This window comes from Sarcophilus harrisii, chromosome 2, assembly GCF_902635505.1.
Source record: "Sarcophilus harrisii chromosome 2, mSarHar1.11, whole genome shotgun sequence".
NCBI classification, from domain to species: Eukaryota; Metazoa; Chordata; class Mammalia; order Dasyuromorphia; family Dasyuridae; genus Sarcophilus; species Sarcophilus harrisii.
This window is the reverse complement of record NC_045427.1, coordinates 405,345,101-405,366,313: the sequence shown is the minus strand read 5'-3', so window position 1 is coordinate 405,366,313 and position 21,213 is coordinate 405,345,101.

The window sequence follows — 21,213 nt, the reverse complement described above, 5'->3', positions numbered from 1 at the left end:
ATTGGATTACAAATTTGGAGCTAGCAGAGACTTCAGAAGCCTCGGGTCTATCTGCTCATTTTATAGATGAGGAAACTGAGGATCTTTATTGTTATTCAGTCTTTTTTCTCTTTGTGACCTCATTTGGAGTTTTCTTGGCAAAGATATTGGAGTAGTTTGCCATTTCCTTCTCCAGTTTATTTTACAGATGAGGAACTGAGGCAAACAGGGTAAAGTGGTTTTTATCAACTATCAAGAGTCTGAGGCCAGATTTGAACTCAGGTAGATGAGTCTTTTTGAATTCAGACTTGGCAGTTTATGCACTGTACCACCTAACTGTCTTGGGAAGGCCAAATAACCTGCCAAAAGCACACTGGTTATCCAAATATTGTCTGAAGTAGTCAGTAATGATCTGAAAGGGACTTTCAGGTAAATTGTAATAGTACAATTTCTAACAGAACAGCATTAATATTCAGTTCTATGGCATGTTATTTCTTCATGCCCTCATTGATTGTCTTACTATAAGAAAGCACCATCCTCTTTCCTGCTGAACACATTTAAATCAGAACAGTGGGTGGGAGTCAGAAGGGTGGGTGGTCTGCAAAGCTCTGAGGATCTCCCTATTAACAAATTATACAGAAGTACCTAGACTCCTGCACAGTCTGCATTAGGTAATGTCTCTTCTAGCTTTCAAACTTTTAATGGAAAAGTTCTACTTCATAGACAGATGAAATTTGGAAAATGCTTATTTAATTTTGTTTCAAGCTATTTATCTTTGTCTTGCTCTAAGGAAATTTCACTCAAGCTGGAGTGGTAGATAGGCGAAGGCTAATAAATGCTTTCACATTTTTATTGGACTTGTGACTTATTTGAATACTGGTTTTTCAAACAGCTTTTGAGTATAACATTTGTGGATGAAATTGTCCCTTTTATTTTCAAGATAATTGAATCCCACTTTTCACTCTCCATTTTCCTCTATAAAAATCAAAATATTGTTTAGATGTTCTCAGTGGGTGGTTAAGCAAAGTAGAAACGTCAGTTCCATAAAATATAAGCTTCATAGTGTTCTGGAAAGAGCACTGGATTTGAAGACCGATGAACTGGGTTCAAATCCCACCTGCTAATTATTATATATGTGACTTTGGACAAGTCCCTTCTCTTCTTTATCTCTATTTTCTTCCTCCATAAAATGAGTGAACTGAACTAGATAACAAGGAGAGGCAGATGCAGTGGATGAAATGCCACTTACAGAGCCCTGAAGATCTGGGTTCAAATCCCAACAGAAATATTATATAAATGACTTTGGTTTCAGTTTCTTTTTCTATAAAATGAAGGGCTGGAATTAGATCCCTCCTAATGCCACTTCTACCTCTAAATTTAAGATCTAAAAGGTCCCTTCCAGTCCTATTCTCTATGTGATCATACCATTCCTGTGACCTTCAACATAACAGCTAGAGACAATTATTATTGAAGCCAATTGTTAAATTTTCATTGTGAGCATTTTTACCTTGGAAATCATCAAGCTACAAATCAGGCTTGATTTATTGGGCTATTGATTGTCTAGACCTAAAAAAAAAAGTAATGAAGAAAATGTTGATTATGTAGATTAAATATAAAAGCATATCCTGTTTTCAGAAAGTTAGTTGTTCAACATTTACTTACCAGGGCTCTATATAAGTTGATGATGACCCATTCCTTCCTTCCTATTATCTATATAATTAGTTTGAAAACAGTTTTACATTCTAGTTTGCTTCAATGTTTTCTAATATCCAAGGAATGTGTACAAAGACCTTGGGATAGTGGAGAGTCAGGACAAATCCAAGGAATTTTCCATTTGCTTAATGGTAAGTCTACATTATTGTTTGCCCTCCCTTGCAGCTGATATCTTGGTTTACTGTGTTCCAAGTAATAAAGAAAGCTGACTTTGATGCTTAACTAATGAGATAATGCTTAAATCTCAAAAAGCAGCAATGTTATTGTTTGGACAAACTCATGTCTTTTTTTTGGGGGGGGGGTAAAGCTGTTAAGTCTAAAAGGTGGTTTGGTGAGTTTTATAAGCTGGAAACTCACTAGCTAGCTGAGTCCCAGCTCTATTCTGATATTTGATCCAGTGGGAGTTGGCCATAAAATGCCACTGGGTGTTCAACCACAATGAAAACTCTTTTGAATTGCTGAGCTAATAGGCCAAGGTTATTTATGGTGAGTCCCTGGATAGGCGAGTTAGAACTGGAAGGGATTTCAGGCAGGAGTCATTTGATCCAATCCCTTGATTTTTCAAATGAGACAAATGAGGTTTCCTCCCTCCCTCCCTTCCTTCCTTCCTTCCCTCCCTCTCTCCCTCCCTCCCTTCTTTCCTTCCTTTCCTTCCTTTCCTTCCTTTCCTTCCTTTCCTTCCTTTCCTTCCTTCCTTCCTTCCTTCCTTCCTTCCTTCCTTCCTTCCTTCCTTCCTTCCTTCCTTCCTTCCTTCCTTCTTTCTTCCTTCTTCCTTCCTTCCCTTCCTTCCTTCCTTCCTTCCTTCCTTCCTTCCTTTTCCTTCCCTTTCCTTCTTCCTTCCTTCCTTCCTTCCTTCCTTCCTTCCTTCCTTCCTTCCTTCCTTCCTTCCCTCCCCTTCCTTCCCTTCCTTCCTTCCTTCCTTCCTTCCTTCCTTCCTTCCTTCCTTCCTTCCTTCCCTTCTTTCCTTTCCTTTCCTTCCTTTCCTTCCTTCCTTCCTTTCCTTTCCTTTCCTTCCTTCCTTCCTTCCTTCTTCCTTCCTTCCCTTCCTTCCTTCCTTCCTTCCTTCCTTCCTTCCTTCCTTCCTTCCTTCCTTCCTTCCTTCCTTCCTTCCTTCCTTCCTTCCCTTCCCTTCCTTCCTTCCTTCCTTCCTTCCTTCCTTCTTTCCTTTCCTTTCCTTTCCTTCCTTCCTTCCTTCCTTCCTTCCTTCCTTCCTTCCTTCCTTCCTTCCTTCCTTCCTTTCCCTTCCTTTCTTTCCTTCCTTCCTTTCCTTCCTTCCTTCCTTTCCTTTCCTTCCTTCCTTTCCTTCCTTCCTTTCCTTTCCTTCCTTCCTTTCCTTCCTTCCTTTCCTTCCTTCCTTCCTTTCCTTCCCTTTCCTTCCTTCCTTCCTTCCTTCCTTCCTTCCTTCCTTCCTTCCTTCCTTCCTTCCTTCCTTTCTTCCTTCCTTCCTTCCCTTTCTACCTCCCTCCCTCTGTATCTTCCTCCCTTTTTTTTCTTCTCCCTTTATTTGCACATAGTGATAAATTTTTGTATATTTCTATTCAAAATAATAAATACACATGATATAGTATCTTCATAAGTAAGTATAGAGTGGTTATATTGAACACAGTATAGTAGAAATAGTGTTGAACTGTAGGTTAGGAGATCTGAATTTAAATTCTGATTTTAATGATTTTCATTTGTGTTCTTACACAAGTCTCTTATCCTCTTTGGGTTTCAGGTTTCTCATCAATAAAATAAGTTGTTTGGACTAGATGATCCAGAACTTATTTTCTGTTATATTCTGTCCCTTGTAACTGAAAAGCTGAAATAATGATACCTTTCCCTTCTGGAGCACTCTGGAGCACCAAGCATTTTCATATGTTTTATCTTGTTTGATTCTCATAGTTGCCTGATGAGGTTGGTTGTATGAGTATAATTCTTCTCATTTTATGAATAAAGAAAGGAAGCTGAGGCTCTGGAACATCAAATGACCTTCTCAAGGTCACCTAGTTAAAATGAGGAAATTTCCATTTGATCAGTTTTGGGAAGGGCAGACACAGGAATGTTTGTGTTTTCACATTCGTGTAGCCTCTTTCATGCTATAAATCTTTGGCAATGAGTGACATGAACTAAATTAGGCTTAATTAAAATTCACTCCTAATTAGGGTCATTACTTAAAATCAACTCAGTGTAATGAGACTGTGTAATCATAATTAAGTCCCAGGAATGGAATTGGAAAGCAAGCGGCACACAAGTAAAACACTAACCTAATACTAGATTGGTACAACAAATGAGTCAGGAATGTAACCTATTCTGAATCACCGGAGAGCCTGTCAATGAAGCTTCTGAACCTTAAAATTGCAATAGGGAAGAAACAAAATAACTTAGAAAAAAAAGTTGTTGTTTTACTAAGATGACTGGTTTTCCAAGAGATGATATTTTGTGAGCATTTGCAAGACAAAAGAGGCTGTACAGACTAGGAAAAGAGCACTAACTAACTTTAAGGTCAGGAAGGTCTGTGTTCAAGTTTTGTCTCTGATCCATTTTAGCTGTGTGATCCCACAAAGTCACTTAAATTCTCAGTGCTTCAGACAAGAAGACAAAAGAAAACAAACAAACAAACAAACAAACAAAAGCAAAGCACAATGATATAGGATAAATGCTCCAGAGAGGTACAAAGTATTCTGTAGGGCCTGATTTTATTCAATATGATTTGCCTTAGATGACAACCTCTATCACTTAGAGCGAGACAGCATATCATGGTGAAAACAGTATTGACTTTGAAGGTGAACAATCTAGCTTTACATTCTGACTCTGTATGACCTTCAACAAGTCACTTAGTCTCTCTGAAACACAATTTTCTCATTGGAAGGGGTTGGAATATACTAATTTTGACATTTCTATAGACCTATGATTTGCATATGACCTCCTGAGATGCAATAAAAAGACAAGATTTGAGTTAGCTTATGGCAAAGCAGATAGAGCACTAGTCCTGAAGTCAGAAGGAACTGAGTTTAAATTTAGGTTCAGCCACTAGATGTTTCCTAGCTGTGTGACTCTGGGCAAATCACTTAAACCCCAATTGCCTTGGGACAGGGAGGGAGACTAGACTTGGATTCTTAAGACTCAGGTTCTACTGCCAATTCTGCCATCAAATGATGGTGTGACTTTGGACAAGACTGTCACCCACCCTGTGCTTCTCTTTAAAATGAAGAGATTGGAAAATATGATCATCACAATCCTTTCTAACACTGGTATTTTATGAGCTGCAAATGTTCTTACTAAACATGTGACTATCATCAAAATGAGAAAATCTCAGATTGAATTTTCTTTAGCTGATCTTTTTTCTTAAATGGGGAGGTGAAGGAGTAGACCTGTGATTTTACTGGTGTAGGCTATATATCTGGTATTTACCTGCTCTTCAGCATTCCATATTGCCTCTAGAATAAAAAAAAAATAGTCTTCAGGTAAACTTTTCAACCTGTATCCTGTATTTGGTATCCTGCCTACTTTTCCAGATTAATTTCATGCACTTCACATTTCAAATTGGCTATTCTTCAGATTCAAAATTCTATCTCTGGTCTTGGCATTTTTTGCATTAGCCCTTACACCTGGAATGCGCACTCTCCTTGTCTATATTTCTTAGCTTTTTTCCAAGACTTAGGTCAGTAGAACCAAGAGAACAATGTATACAATAACAAAAGATTATGTGACAATCATCCCAATCTAGGAAGACAACTATAGAGATTGAATGTGGATCAAAGCGTAGTATTTGCACCTTTTGTTGTTGTTAGTTTGCTCATTTTTTCTTTCTTATTTTTTTATCCCTTTTGATCTTATCTTTCTTGCACAGCATGATGAATATGAAAAAATGTTTAGGAGAATTGCACATTTGATCTATATTAGATTACTTGCTGTCTTGGAGAGAGGAGAGAGGGGGAGAAAAATGTGGAACGCAAAGTTTTGCAAAAGTGAATATTGAAAACTATCTTTGCTTGTATTTTGGAAGAATAAAGTATTACTAAGGAAAAGGAAAAAAAATGCTCGGGTATCATTTTCTAGGTAAAGCCATCCCCAGTATTCATAGTTGTTAATATTCTCTTTCCTCAATTTACATTGCATTTGCTTATCTGTGTCCATGTAGACTGTATTTGATTTTCAAGTCTATATCCCTACTAGCATATATCATGCATATGATTAGTACCTAATAAAATGTTTGATATAATTGACGTGAGTATAAGGCTGAAAATGACAACCCCCTACATGCTTTGGTAGATAGCCACTAGCATGAGTTTTGCTATGGCCAAATAAAGTCATCCTCTGGTGGTTCTCCAGTACTGATAAAAAGCCTTTTTTTCTGCATTCAATTAGACCAATCTTCACAGGTATTGAATCTCTTACAACTAATAGGATCTGCAAGTTTTATGGTTGGCCAGCCTAAATCAATATACCGTCTTTAAGAATCTAAGTTTTTCTCTATGACATAGTGAGGAACTCATCACATAGCTTTAGTAAGCAAAAATAGTTTGAGTTCATAGAGCTGACAAAAGGTTTTATAATTTCTGTATTATTATATAATATCACTATATAGCATTACAGTTTGTAAAATACATTGAACTCATTTGATCCAGCCTATATCCCTATAAAGTAGGGAATGAAATAATTAATACTTTAACTATTTTATTTTCTCTATTTAGAAGTGAAGAAAAAGGTTTCAGGCAGTAGGATAGTCTGATACAGTGGTAAGAGAACTTATTCTGGATTCAGAAGACCAGGATTCAATCCAGCCTCTGACATTTACTATCTGTGTATCTTGGGACAAATCTCAGTTTTCTTATGTATAAAATGAAGAATTTGGATCAGATGGTCCAGAAGATTCAGTTCAGCTCCAGATCTATGATCCTTAAGTTGTAATTTGTGTACAGATGGTTGGTGGCAGAGACAGTACTTGGACTCAATACCTCCAATCTGGAGTCCAGTCACTTTCCATTATGCTATGTTCCCTAACGTGAATATATCTAGTCACTTTTTATTATGCCATGGTCCCTAACATGAGTATATTTTGGCATGTTCTTTGGGGAAGACAATGATGGCATTTCTATAAGTCTCTTTCTCATCTATAACTCTAATTTTATAATCTTATGATCTCACAAATAAAGATAATTTGGGTAACACCAACTATGGTGCCAGTTTGACCAAATATTTCTCCTCCCCTCCTTTACGCTTTTCTCCCAAGAAGTATTTTGAATTCAGTCTGAATTTTAATTAATTAGCTCAATAGAGGGATAATAATTACAGGACAGAGGTGTTGAGTTGTAGCCTGAAGATCCCTCCCAAGAGCAGAACTAGTTTAAGATGTAATTGGAAAGTTTTAACTAAATGAAGCTACAATATGCCTTAAGTAATGCTGGTTTGTATTTTTTCAAGTCAATAAGAGACCAGAAGCAATCTATTTCTCTGCTTCTGGCCCTCTTTGTGAACCTGGATACCTAACTATATCTGGGAGATAGATTCCCAAAACCAGGAGCCCTCTATATGGATGAAAATGGAGATATACGAGGTTTAGCTAAACACATTATCTTATCTTCTAAGAGTTTACACATTAGTAAGGCTACAAATACATTTAACTAAAATAATGTCACTTTAGAGATCTACCCAATAAGGTCTTTGGGCTGTAGTGGAAAGAATACAACAGGCTTTGGAGGACTTCAGAAGATGTGTTATAATCATGGCTTTGACACTTATTGCCTTTGTGATCTTTGCTAAGTTATAACTTTCCTCATTTGTAAAATTAAGAAGTTGGACTAGGAAATCTCTGAATATTTGTCCTTTGAACTTCAACTTGTCCCATGTAGACTAAGTCTGAACTACAAAGGCACTCCCTTGGTGAATTCAGCTGAGTTCCCATTAACAACACTGTTTCCAACACTCTAGACTTGATACGGCTGATTTGGGAATCTTACTTTTGATTCCTGTGCTGGCTAGTTTGATATTATAAAATGGCAATTTCCCCTCATCTGTCACCTAAATGAAGTTTCACTAATATTCTATCATTTTTACTTGCCAAAAATCCAGGCTAAGCCATATTGAAGTTCTCTCAACCCTTGTTTAAAGTCATGGAATTCAGAATTGGAGGAAAAAGAAGTCGATTTGTCTGACTTCCCAGCCCCTGCAGAAATTCTTTTTATAATGTCCTTTTCAGATTGTCATTTGGCCTTTGCTTGAATATTATTAATAACAGGAAATTCTAACTACCAAGACAGTCTATTTTACTGTTAGACAATTCCAGGTATTTGAAATTTTCTATTTTTTCTAGAGTAAAACTTGTCTTCTTGTAACTTTTTTTCAACTGCTCATTGTGAGAGTGAAAGGCTCCTATTTTAGGAACCTTTATGGGAATTCCTTTGGACCTGTTGGTTGAAGTTCTGGAAGTTCAAGAAGCAAAACATGGTTAACTCATAAGCAAATATCAGTGTCAGAATAGGGTATTTCTAAGAACTCTTTTCCTCACAGAGACACCTGGAAGGCAGTGGGGTTGATTGAGTAAGAATGGTTGGAGCTTCCATAGGGACTTATAGCTTAGGAACACTACTATGCTGATCTAGAGAAAAGAAGACAAAGCTATATTGCCCTAAGAAGTACAACTTAAGTTAGTTCAGGCTGTTCATATTCTCTTCATTTCCATCAAGTCTAATTCCTATTAAAGCATTTGAACTACCCAAGATTCATCTCTGATTTTAAAAGAAGAAACATAAACTAACTTGTTATTGTTATTATTGTTGTTGTTCAGCCCATTTTCAATTGTGTCCAATTTTTTATGATCTCATTTGGGGTTTTCTTGGCAGAGGTATCCTTCTCCAGCTTATTTACAGATGAGGAAATTAAGGCAAACAGAATCACACAGCTAGTGTTTGAAGTTAGATTTAAACTTCAGAAGATGAGTTTTCCTGACTCTACACCTGGCACATTACCCTATATAACTGCCTACATTAACCAACTAGAATGCCCATTATCTTAAGTTCCATATGACTATACCCCTAATTCTTTTTTTTAACCATACTGTCATCAAATACTCTAGTCCCCTGAAGACTTTCACAGAAGAAACTGACGGTTTTTCTGGGTATTTAATTACCCAACTACCCAATTTTTTTCTAGGTATTCGTGATACACACTATAGCCACACAATGAACACCTCCTTCTCTGCTCTCCCCCATACGCTCAACCTCCCAACAACCTCTCTGTCCTTTAGCAAAAGAGAACATTCAATTCTATTTACACTAAATACAGATAGCTCAGCTTGATGGTTTTTGTATTTTGGGAACAAAACACCCCCATCCAGTCCTAGCAGGAAACCTTTCCACTGAAGGTCACGAAAGGCTGATTTCTTGTAGGTTTTGCTCTTTTGGCAAAGTTTAGCAAACATATTATCTTGGACAAAATATGTGATGTAATGTTTATGAAAGATCATCATGTCCCCTTTCATAGGTTTGTGAGGGATGTGAATGTTACCAAAACACTGTACTTGGGACTAAACTCTCCCACCCTTGACATCTTTTGTAGTTCTTCCTGATATGGATTCTGAAAGTCAAGTGAGATTATGAATAGATAATTCCAGAGGCTACTAAATCCAGGAAGAAAATAAAGCTAATATCTCACATCAGATTAGATTTTTTACTTTTCAAAATATTGTCATGGTCATTATTCCATTTGAACCTCATCATATCCTGATGAGATACTGAGGACAAATTGTTAATATCTCTATTTTATTATTAATAAACAGAGAGGGGAGAAAAATGATTTGGATCAAAGTGAGAAGAAACAGAATTAGTTCCATTAAAGGAGAATTAAAGAAAGCTAATTAGGGAAAGATATGTATATAAGGAGGAGAAACCTGAAGGATGGATAAGATTTTGGTAAGTAGAAATGAAATGACACAAAAAATTCCAAGTAGAAGGAAGGAAACATATATAAAAAGGAATGGATAGGGGAAACTTAGAGAATGTTGAGAGAATAGGAACTAATTTAGTTTGTCTGAATAATGTAAGATGAGTCTTAGGGAACAGTGGGAGATAAGAATGAAGAATCATAAATGCCAGAGTAAGTCATTTAAATGTTATTCAAGGTCCACAGGGTTGCTGGGTACTCATCAAAATCCAGAATCATAGATTTGGAAGGATCTTTAGAGGCCATTTAATCCAACTCATCCTTGAAACAAGAGGGCTCTCTGTTCCTTCATTGAAAGACTTTCAATGATGATCTCCCTCATCTTGGAGCAGCCCGCTCCAAGTTGGGCAGCTTTCATTGTTAGGACATTTTCCTCCATGTGAAGTCTACATCTCACCTCTAAACAAGTTTTACCTTTTAATAGGAACTCTGCCTTCTGGAACTAAGAAGAATTAGTCCAATACCTCTTCTACAAGGTTATTCTTCAAATATTTGAAGACCACCATCACAGTGCCTCCTATCATAGTATGTGTTAGTTTTGCATATGCCATATATGCAGTGCCAGATCTATGAGACTCATTTTGTGCTGGTGTTCCAATAGTATGGATTGCAACTTAATCAAGTAACTTCTCCTGTGGGACTCTTCTTACGGACCTCCCATAATTCCATTGCTGGATTCTAACCAATATGCTTCCTCATGTTCTCTTGATATCCTATGTGTCTATGGAGCACGATTATATAATGGGTCCATTGATTATCACTGATCCCATGATAATCGCTTATTCTCACTGGACTGGACTGTCATACATTTTTGGGGGGTGACATTATGTATAATAATAATAATAACAATATGCTACTTTAAGATTGGCAAAGATGGTTGTATGTGTTATTTCATTTGATTTTTGCAATAGTCTCAGAAGTTAGGTACTATTCTTCTTCTGGTTTTACTGATGAGGAAAATGAGACTCAAAAAAGAGATGTATCATTGGTCACCCAGATAATATGTATCAGAAGTGAAATTAGAACTCACGTTTTCCTGACCCTGAATATATTTACTCTATCCTTTATCCACCATTCTTCTTACTACTCTGCCTTCTTCTGAATTTTCTGATTTTTATTAATAGCTTTCCTAAAATGTCACTCGGAATAAACAGCATACTTTGGTTGTCTTCTGATCTTTAAATAATATTACTCCCCTTGTTTGGGACCCTTTGATTCTTGTTGGGAATTATAAGAGCTTAGTAGATCTTAGATGACTTGACAAGCTTGATATACACTAAACCCCCCAGATTTTTTTCTCAGTAACTGTTCTCTAACTATGCCTTCACCATCTCATTCAGAACTGTTCTTTAAAAAGATTATTTAGGAAAGGTTATAAAAAATAGATTACAAAAAGTGCAGGTAAGAAGCTGGGAACATTTTATTGGAAGGGGAAGAAAGTCTAGGGAAGACAGGTCTAGATTAGCCTGTGGCAGTAGCAATAGGGACGAGACAGCATGGAAGTATTCTTTTTCTGGGCCATCCTGAGGACAAACTTCCCACTTCATAGTTTTAATAAAGGGCAACCTAGCCTGAGGCCAAAATGAGCCTGTCTTTTGGGTTCCCCTACAGAGCTCGGTTCAATTCAGGCTTTGCAGATGTGTCCCTGGATTCCATTGCTTGCAGTGGAGCCACATGGTGCTCAGGCTCTGCATCTCTCTCCTAAAGCCGTTGTCTCCTGCATGCTGATGCCAGAGAGACAAGGAGCAGGGTACTCTTTTATTCATGCTGCCTGGCAGGGGGCAGACTTTGCCAAAGTCTGTGCCCATGCCATCCAAGCAGAGACCCAGAACAGTTGCTGAGGCAGCTGACAGAAAATTTCCCAATTAAGTGAGTCGCAGAGATCAAGGCAGAGGGGATGCCTTTTCCCTCCTTTTCTGGCATTCCTTTTTCTTTTTGCTGGCTCTTCAACAAGGACTCAGGAACAATCTTTGATTCACATCACAATGGATGGTTTCCAAAAAAGTGTAGGAATTCTAGTTTTTTTTTTTTTTAAATTCATATTCGCCTTTTACTTTTGCTTGAAAATCGGCTCCAAATGTGTTGCCCCGTCTCTCTCCATGGTACCAACACTTACCCTTGCTACTGAGAAAGACCCAGATTCGTATCCTGCCTCTGACATTAACTGTTTGTGTGGTCTTACACATGACACTTCACTTTCCTTGGCTTCAGTTTTCTCATCAATAGAATGAAGGAATTGGACATGTTAGTTCACACAGAGTTAAAAATAAAAATAAATTTCTCATAGCCAGAATCATTACTGGTTCTGCCATTAGAATTTCATAGTAGAACTTTTGTCAACCAATCTTGAGTTTTTAACTTAGAGTAGGTGCTTGATAAGTACTGGTTATGATAAGTCTGGTTGACTAATTGTGTCACTTGCTACAAGACTGACACTATACAGTATGAGTTCCCTTCTAGGAATAGATTCTAGGATCCTAGTATGTGAGAAACCACATCTGACAGTATAGACGGCATCCCACACCCACAATCTCCTACCTCTTCAATGAAAGAAGTAGGGCACATTTTCTTGTCTCTTTTCTGGAGATCAAGGTTAGTCATTGTTAATATGCAATATTCAATTTCATTTTTATTCTTTAAATTCTTTTATTTATTGTTGTAATCATCATGCATATTGTTCCTGGTTCTCACTTCACAAGAAATCATTTCATGTCAACTTCCCCTATTACTCAGAATTCCCTATATTTGTTTCTCCTTTGCACAATAATATTCTGTTAATTTATTATTGTTAACCATCATTCTTTGTGATTCCATTTGGGGTTTTCTTGGTAGATACTGTAGTGGTTTGCTATTGCCTTCTCCAACTCATTTTACAGATGAGGAAACTGAGTCAAATAGGAGTAATTGATTTGTAAAGAGTCATAAAACTTGTGTCAAATCTAGATTTGAATCTAGCTTCCTGACTCCAAGTTTAAAGCTCTATTCACTGTTCCAGATAGCAGATCATTTCCCCACTTAATTTCCAGGACTTTGCTCAGTTAATTTTTGGAACAATTGAAGAAACTTTGAGTCCTAAGGCTTCTGATCAGATTTAAGGCTTTGGATTTTGAACTCCATGGTGTTAGTCTTATTTGAAGTAACCCAATTAGTCAGCCAGCCACAGTACTTAATAAGTACCTACTATGTGCCAGGTACATAAGCTAAAACACTCAGGATTGGTTGACAGAGTTTCACTATGAGATTCTAATGGCAGAACTAGCAATGATTCTGGCTATGAAAAATTTATTTTTATTTTTAGCTATACATGATTTAACATTTTTAGTTAACACTGAAGGAAGAAAAACTGAGCTGAGCTAAGCATCTTCCAATTTTTAAACAAAACTGATGTATTTTTTAAATCAGTTATTAATAGAAATATCCCCATCCCTTTCCTGCATAGAAATATTCCCTTGCAGCAAAGAAAGAATGAAGACATCTGGATCTAGAGAGGGCCAGGAAGTGGCATGGAGGGCTAGGTCCAGGGAAGATAAGATTAAAGTTCATCTTTAGAGTTTGGTGTCCCAGGGGTAGAGAAAGAGAGTATAGTGTCCAGTGAGAAAGACATTATACTACTCCATAATATTTTCATACTATAGCTTGGTCAGTCACTTCCCAAAAGCTAGCACCCAGTTGGTTTCCTATGCTTCATAAATAATAAATAATCATCATAATAACATAAATAAATAAAATATAAATAAAAATATCAAAATAATGAGTAAATAAAAATAAATAAATGAATGCTTCATCATTACTGTAAATTATAGGGACACAGACGCTCTAGACTGAAAGATGAGATACTTTGCATGTCTCTTAGTAGAAAAGTTCATTTTGCTTCTTTATAGGAAGGACATAGCTTATTTCAACCTCCTTGATTTCTTCTATACAAAGGTTTTTATTTATTTTTATTTTTTGTAAGGCAGACAAGAATTGTTTCAGAGACACAAACCTGCTCTAAAAAATTATTTTTTATTAGATAAACTAACATTGGGCAGTTCTCTTGTCCACTGTTCTTCCCAGTGTTATTCGTAGCAGAAGTAACAGTTGGTGTTCAGATCTAGAACCTCTGACTCCCAAACCTTCCTCAGACAGTGTTTAAATTCAAAATGGAAGACCTTAACATTATTTAATAGCATTAGACTCTCTTCTTATAGACTCATCCTTCCTGCTTGATTAGGATCCCTTTCCCTTTATTCATGGTGCATCATTAAGGAGATCTGAGCACGTCCCCTCTCTGTTTGTTCTGAAGTTCACATTATGAAGAAAAAGACCTCTTTAAAGACCAATTCATGAATCAATCAACAAAATATTTGTTGATTGCTTACCTGTGGCTGTGGTTTCAGACTCCCAGAGAGAAGCAGGGGGTCACTATACTTTATCTAAAATCCCTGTGAGCTGCATATTGACTTAGAAAACCACACATTCATAAATCTTTTTTTTTTTTTTGAGACAATTAAGGTTAAATCATTTGCCCAGGGTCACACAGGTAGTAAGTGTTAAGTGTTGCATTAAAAGGGTGTATTGTATTGAACTCAGGATCCTCTGACTTCAGGGCTGATACTCATCTACTGTGCCATTTAGCTGCACCCTTGAGTTTTAAAAAAAAAATAATGCAATAACATATTGAAATCAGAGAAGCATTACATTTTAAGTTGCTTCAGACTGAATTAGGGAGTGTTATGGAGCACATAAAGGTGAACAGGTCATACATTTGATTCTCTACAATACAGACTTAGGAGATTTGAAGAAGCATAAGCTATGGTCTCCTACCCCTGGTTATTGAACAGAACACACATAAGCAGATAACTCATAAGAAGAAAATAGGAGAGGGAGGAAGAGAGACAAAAAGAGAAAGAGAAACCCAAGGGGGCAGGGTTTCAAATCAGGAAAATAGAGGTTTAAATCCTTCCTGTGACCTTGACAAGCCGTCTAATCTCCCTAGTACTGATCCAAGTGATGGATCTACTTAATGGAAGACATTTCCACACTGGTAGTCCTCCTCTTTTTTGCCTTATTGTGAAATTGCAGATTCTTATTTTACAAATATATCTATATCTGTAATCAATAGCCATAGCCATATTACCATTATATCTGTATGCATACAGTTACTAAGCATTTAGGAGTTCAAGGGAAGAAGTCACTGTAACTTGGAGTGGTTAAGGAAAATGTTATCAAAAATGGTCAGACCTCTGGGTCTTGAAAGATGGATAGTTTTCAAGTGGAGATATTATATTTTCAGGTGGAGAGAAGTTATTTAAAGCCAAGAAAACCTACTCTGAGATTGCTATGACCAACTATATACAAATGGTAGGAGTTTCTAGACTTCATTAAAAGGTAAAGTCAGTATTGATTGAACAGAAGGTCTTGTTCCCTATGTAAGACACACCATTCTCTATTCCAAGCATTTTCACTAGCTGTTCCCCACACCTGAAATGTTTTCTTCTTTGTCCCCCTAAGTTTTCTTTATGTCTCAACTAAAGTCCCACTTTGTGCAAAAAGTCTTTTCCAACTGCTTTCCATTGCTATTACCTTCCCTCTGAGATTACTTCTCTTACCCTATATAGATCTGAAGGTAAATAGCTATTTGCATTTGTTTTCTCCATTAGAATGTGAAGTCCTTTAGGGCAGAGAACATATATATTTTTAATAAATCTTTTGTCCTTAGTAGAGTGATTAAGTACAAATAAGCTTAATGAATGCTTCTTCTTTTGTTTAATTCACCATACAGAACAAATATTTCTATAACAGTACAATAAAAAGATGATTGCATGTTAAACTGCAAATCTACAAATTACAATGTAAAATTCTCTCCAAATATACAATAAAGTTATCATGTAAAGGCTAACCTCAGACCTGAATAGGTTTAATAAATGCTTCTTGAATTGACTGGACTTCAAGAATCTGAGTTGGTATAACAAGAAAAGGAGAAGAAGGAACCATTTATAATGAACTCAGAGGCTCTTTCCAAGCTATGAACATTCTGATTTAAAGAATATTAAGTGAACTTCAGTGAGATTTTTCTATTTTCAAAATCCTAAAACAACCTTTCTCCTTTCCCCTTCCCACCTTCATAAGATGCCATACAATCTGACTCTGGCTCACTTCTAGATTTAGTCCATGTCATTCTCCTTTCATTCATTCTCTATCCCATTACAATTTGTCTTCTTATCATTGAAAGAGCCTCTTTTAAGAAATTACTTTTTAGATACTTCATATTTATTCATACTTATTTATGTTGAATCCTCTAGTAAAAAAGAGGCTTGTGAAGGATAGGAACTGTTTCATGTTTATCTATGTATCACCAACATCCAGCACAATGGCTGGCACAAATTGGGCACTAAATAAATGCTTGTTGAATTGAATTGAATTACTTTGAAGAATTAAGTTTTAATATTGTTATCCTTGTGAATTACTTTGTGACACTAGATAAGTCCCTTCCCCTTTCTGGACCTCAATTTTCTGCAAACAGATATCTAGGTGGGGATCATATAGTAGATAGAGAAGAGCACCAGATTTGGAATCAAGAAGAATTGGCTTTGAATCCTGTATTAGACATTTACTTCCTGTGTGATCCTAGACAAATTAGTTAAATTCCCTGAGTTCCTTATCTGGAAAATGGGAAATGACAACACATTTTGCACAGGACTGTAATGAGGATCAAATGAAATCACATTTGTAAAACATTTGGCAAACTTTAAAGTGCTATATAATTGTCAGTTATTATTGTTGTTGCTGTTGCTGTTGTTGTTGGTAATAGTGGTGGTGGTGGTAGGAAGTTCAAAAAAACAATTCCATGACCCTAAGATGCTACGGGAATAGAAATTGCTCAATGTTAGGAAAGGGCATATAATTTTGAGTGAATTCCTCTGGCCCACCCCACCTCTCACCCCTGACCCATGCAAATTCTCTTTCTAGGCAAAGTTTGAGACAAAATAAGCTGGATCCAGTTTCCATGAGACTGAGTGTTTTTGTATCAACAATCTTAAGTCTTCAACTATTTTCAGATTTGATATGGGAAATAAAGATTATTCTTGTTTCCAGGTGCACTTGTATTCTGGTCGAACTTGTCTCTCAATTGTGAACCCAGGATTGGGTTCCCAGAATAGAGATGGAATACCTATGTCACACAGTTGGGGCTCATGGTTCTGTATATTTCTGACATATCCCAGAATAAGACATTAGTGGAAGCCATCTTCTGATAGTCTGGTACTTATTTCAAGCTTTACTTAATTTCTCGCAGTATAGTAGATATGGTCCTGAATATAAGAGTCAAGAATTGTGTGATTGTGGACAAATCACTTAACCTCTCTTAATATCGGTTTCTTCAACTGTAAAATGAGGATAATAATAGTATCTATCTCATACAGATTAGTAGTGTCAAATAATCAAGATCTTTGAATGCTGGGAAGAGAAATATGAACTTTATATGGCAGAAAATAGGTAGTCATTGAAATTTTTTTAAACAACATAATAACCTAGGCTATATAACTTTTCCCATTGCTTTTTCTCTCTGAACAACTGGATCCTTAGAGACAATTTTTGAGGTGATATTCTGGTCTCAGTAAGGGGGTAAATATGAATTTATTTGTCACACTTGGTATTCTGTTTTTGGTTAGCATGGGAGGCGACAATGCATTGAGTCTGTACTTCAGTTAGAGATCTGATCTTTCTATGCATTGATGTCAAGCCTTCTTAGCCCAGAGTAGATCAACGTCCCCAAAGTTTAAGGTCTTACAAGTAGCTCCTCAAGGCCATATCACATCTCATTCTTATAATAGTTAAGACTTTTTGCCTACTCTGTATCCTGGAAACATGACTAGGAGGAGACAGTAGGACTGAAAATGTAACACAGGCTGAAACTCAGTTGCGGAAATTGTGATGGTGTCTTGTGACAAGCACTGCCCTTAGAATCAGATTCAAATTCTATGTTCACATCCTTGCCCTGCCACTAATTGGCTTTGGCATCTTAGGAAAGTAATTTTTTTTCTTGACTTAGGCTTCCATTTTCTCATCTGTCTTTAAAAAAAAGAGGGAATTGAACTAAATGGCCCCTCAGTTTCCTTCTAATTCTAAATCATATGAGTCAATGAAGTAGAGAATATGGGATTTGGAAAGTGGGAGACTAAATTGTTTTGAAAATTTATTTGGAATTATAATTCCAAAGTCACTAATTTGTATATACCATTGAACTCAGTGAAGACATATACCCCAAATAAGTCAGAAATATAGATCCTCATATGTAAGAAAACTTCTAGCAGCACTAAAGGGGGGAAAGGGGAGGGGAAAAGGGGAGTGAAAAAGAGAAACAGAGAGAGACAAAAGACATACACAGAGAGAAACAGAAGAGAGACAGAGAGATAGAGGCAGATAGAGACAGAGAGATAGAGGCAGACAGAGACAGAGGCAAAGCCAGACAGAGATGGAGACAGAGACACAGACAGAGAGACAAACAGACCAAGTCAGAGACAAAAAACAGAGAGATAGAGATAGACACTGAGAGAGTGACACACAGAGAGAGACAGACACAAAGAGACAGAGAGACAGAAAGACAGAGACAGAGAGACGTATATATATATATATGTATATATATATATATATACACATATATATATACAGAGAGAGAGAGAGAGAGAGAGAGAGAGAAAGATAAACAACCTGAGATAGAGACAGAGACAGACAGAAACAGAAAGAAACAAAGAGAGACGGAGAGAGAAAGAAAAAAAGAGAAAAAACAGAGAGAGAGAGAGAAAGAGAGAGAGAGAGAGAGACAGAGAGAGAGAGAGAGAGAGAGAGAGCGAGAGAGAGGAAAAAAGGAGTGAGTGAGTGAGAGAGAGGTAGAGGGATAGTAACAAAAATCCTGAAACAAAATAGAGTGAATCTATCTGGTTTCCAGATTCAGAAAGACTGAGGGAAAAAATTGATCTTTATGATATAGAGAACATGTTCTTCTTCTAAATATACTGAGTCAAAAGAATAAGGTTTGCCTTTAGTGTTGCTCTTTCTTTATTAAATACAGGGATCAGATTGTCTTTATCTATTCTATCCATCCTTCTTGTTTCCATCCTTCATTTTCAAAGAGGACCATGATGTCAGGGCAATGATGCCATGATATGTGAGGGGGGACCGTGCAAGGTCATCTACCTCACTTTCCCTCCAGAGCCATCTGAGTCCAGTGGCCAGATATAGATCAGGATAATTAGAGATGGCCCTGAATGCAGTGGGATACCTTGACCTTTTTAAGCAAAGATATTTTACAAGTTGTAGTTTACCTGAGACGATGCTCAATCAGCTATTGAGATTCAAGAGATGTCTTGAAATTTCTTCATAAATTTCTTTTTTAAAAAATGTTATAAACATCCTTGTAATAAACCTGGAGAAAGTGCAGGTCTTTCTCCTGTACCAAAAGCTTTGTCCTCTAGAGGGTAGCATGGGCTTTGAAAACCCAGGCAGAGAGACAGAATCAAGGTAAAAAATAGTTTTGACAAAAATGTGAACAGAGAAGGAACAAAGAAAGATCAAGAAAACTAGCCATAGATAAGATTTATAAGATGTACTGGCTTCTAGAATAATTTAGTCCTACGGGAGCTTGTGCCTTTTTGGTTTGAGAAGCACAGAGAATCTAACTAAAGATTAGAGAGAAGTGTGGTGGAAAAACACTGAATTTGGAGTCCAAAAAAATGAACAAGCAAATGAATGAATGAATAAATGAATGAAGTATTTATTAAATTCTTAGTATTCACCAAACACTATGCTCAGTTATTGACAACAAATAGAAAAATGAGACAATTACCATTCAAACTGGATTGGAAATATCATTTTTTGATATTTATTCCTTGAGTGACCTTGGACAAACTATATTCCACTCTCTGGATCTAGATGTTCTCATCTATTAAATTAGGGAATCTCTAGGGGTCTGTAGAGGGGATCTCAAGGGATCCGCCTCTCTATCTAAGTTCTCTTATTTTTAATTTAAAAACTCTTTTAACTTAAAAATCTTTTTCTGTCTTCTTAATGACTCATCCACAAATAAAAGTGGGGGGCACTATTACAAAACTATTGAACAGAGAAGTCAGAATCACCTTAAAAACATCTCAGGAGGTACATTTTGGGAGTACTTGAGGGTAAAGAGTAATATGGTGCACTCACCAACTTGTGCCCCCAAATACCTGAGGCTCTTTTACCAGAATTAGCTGGCTTAGAGTGGTGATTTTCTCTCTCCAATTGTACTTTTCCCTTTCCTACTGGAGGTATTCATTGCCCCTTTTTCAGTTTTCCCCATCTCTTCAAAGCTGTCCTAAGTGTTTATTCTAACTGAGGCTTATCTATATACAAATGTTTAAAGTTGGCTGAAAAAATTGTAGCACATGAATATATATGTATTATTACTGTTGTAAGAAATAACAAGTACAATTATTATAGAGAAGCGTGGAAAGACAACATTAACTGATGCTAAGTGAAATAAACCAGTCAGGTTTATATAATAATGACAAACTATAACTAAATTCAAACAAAATATGAAATTATATATAATATAATCATATTTAATACTGTTATATACAACAAAATGTATAAAATTAACATAGTCAGGAAAACAATATTAACCAATGACTCTAATGTAAATAAAAAGAACAGAAAAAGAATGTTGCAAAATTAAATGACAAAAAACAAGCTTGCCTACAAAAATGAGATATGGGAAAGCTTTCCTCCTTTGCAAAAGTGGGAGATGGGGGGAGGTCTGTGGTTGTAGAACACTGCAAATATCATTTTTATATATTGATTAGTTGTTCACATTTTTTCTTCTTATGTTTTTTTCCTGTAAAAATAATTTTGTTACAAGGGGACAGTTTTCAAGAAGAGAGAGAGGTATGGATACAGGGGAACCCTTTTCAAATGATACTAATAAAATTTTATTTTAAAAATTATGGGTGATTATAAAGAATCTATGTAATGTGCTCCATGGGAACCCAAAAGGGCAAAAAGTATATGAAAGAAAGGCACCATGGGGCAAGGGCGTGCTTAGGTCTTGCCTCTTGTTTCTAATTGGAAGATCAAGGGAAACACAAGGGAAATTAATTTAAGGGGTTGGGAGGGGATAGGACATCTTGTAGAGAGTCTAAAACAAGGTAGCTTTTTAATCCTTGGGACCAAAGCAGGAAAACGAGTTTACTGTCCCAGCTCCAATCTCTAGGGAAGGCTAACTGACCAATTCAAGTTCACCATGTCTTCTGCACATGCAGGAAGTGTATTGCTTGACTGACCTCTCCTGTCCTTAGGCTCTGGCTTCCACAGACCAAGTATTTGAGGTCAACTTTAGCTACAAGATTCTTCACTGCTATTAGCTGCCCTCATGGCTCGTTGCAGTTTAGATTAAAGTCACTATCTTCTGTGTTACACAAACTGAAAGGGATGATTTGGCAGACAACAGGTGTGTTTAATGGTATTCTCTCCATCATTCCCACACCTGCCTGGGATGGGCTGAGCCTTCTCCTAACAGGACAATGAAGGCTATGGCATGGTAGAGTGGAAAGAAAATCAAATTGTTATTGGTGTGTTTTTCCCCCA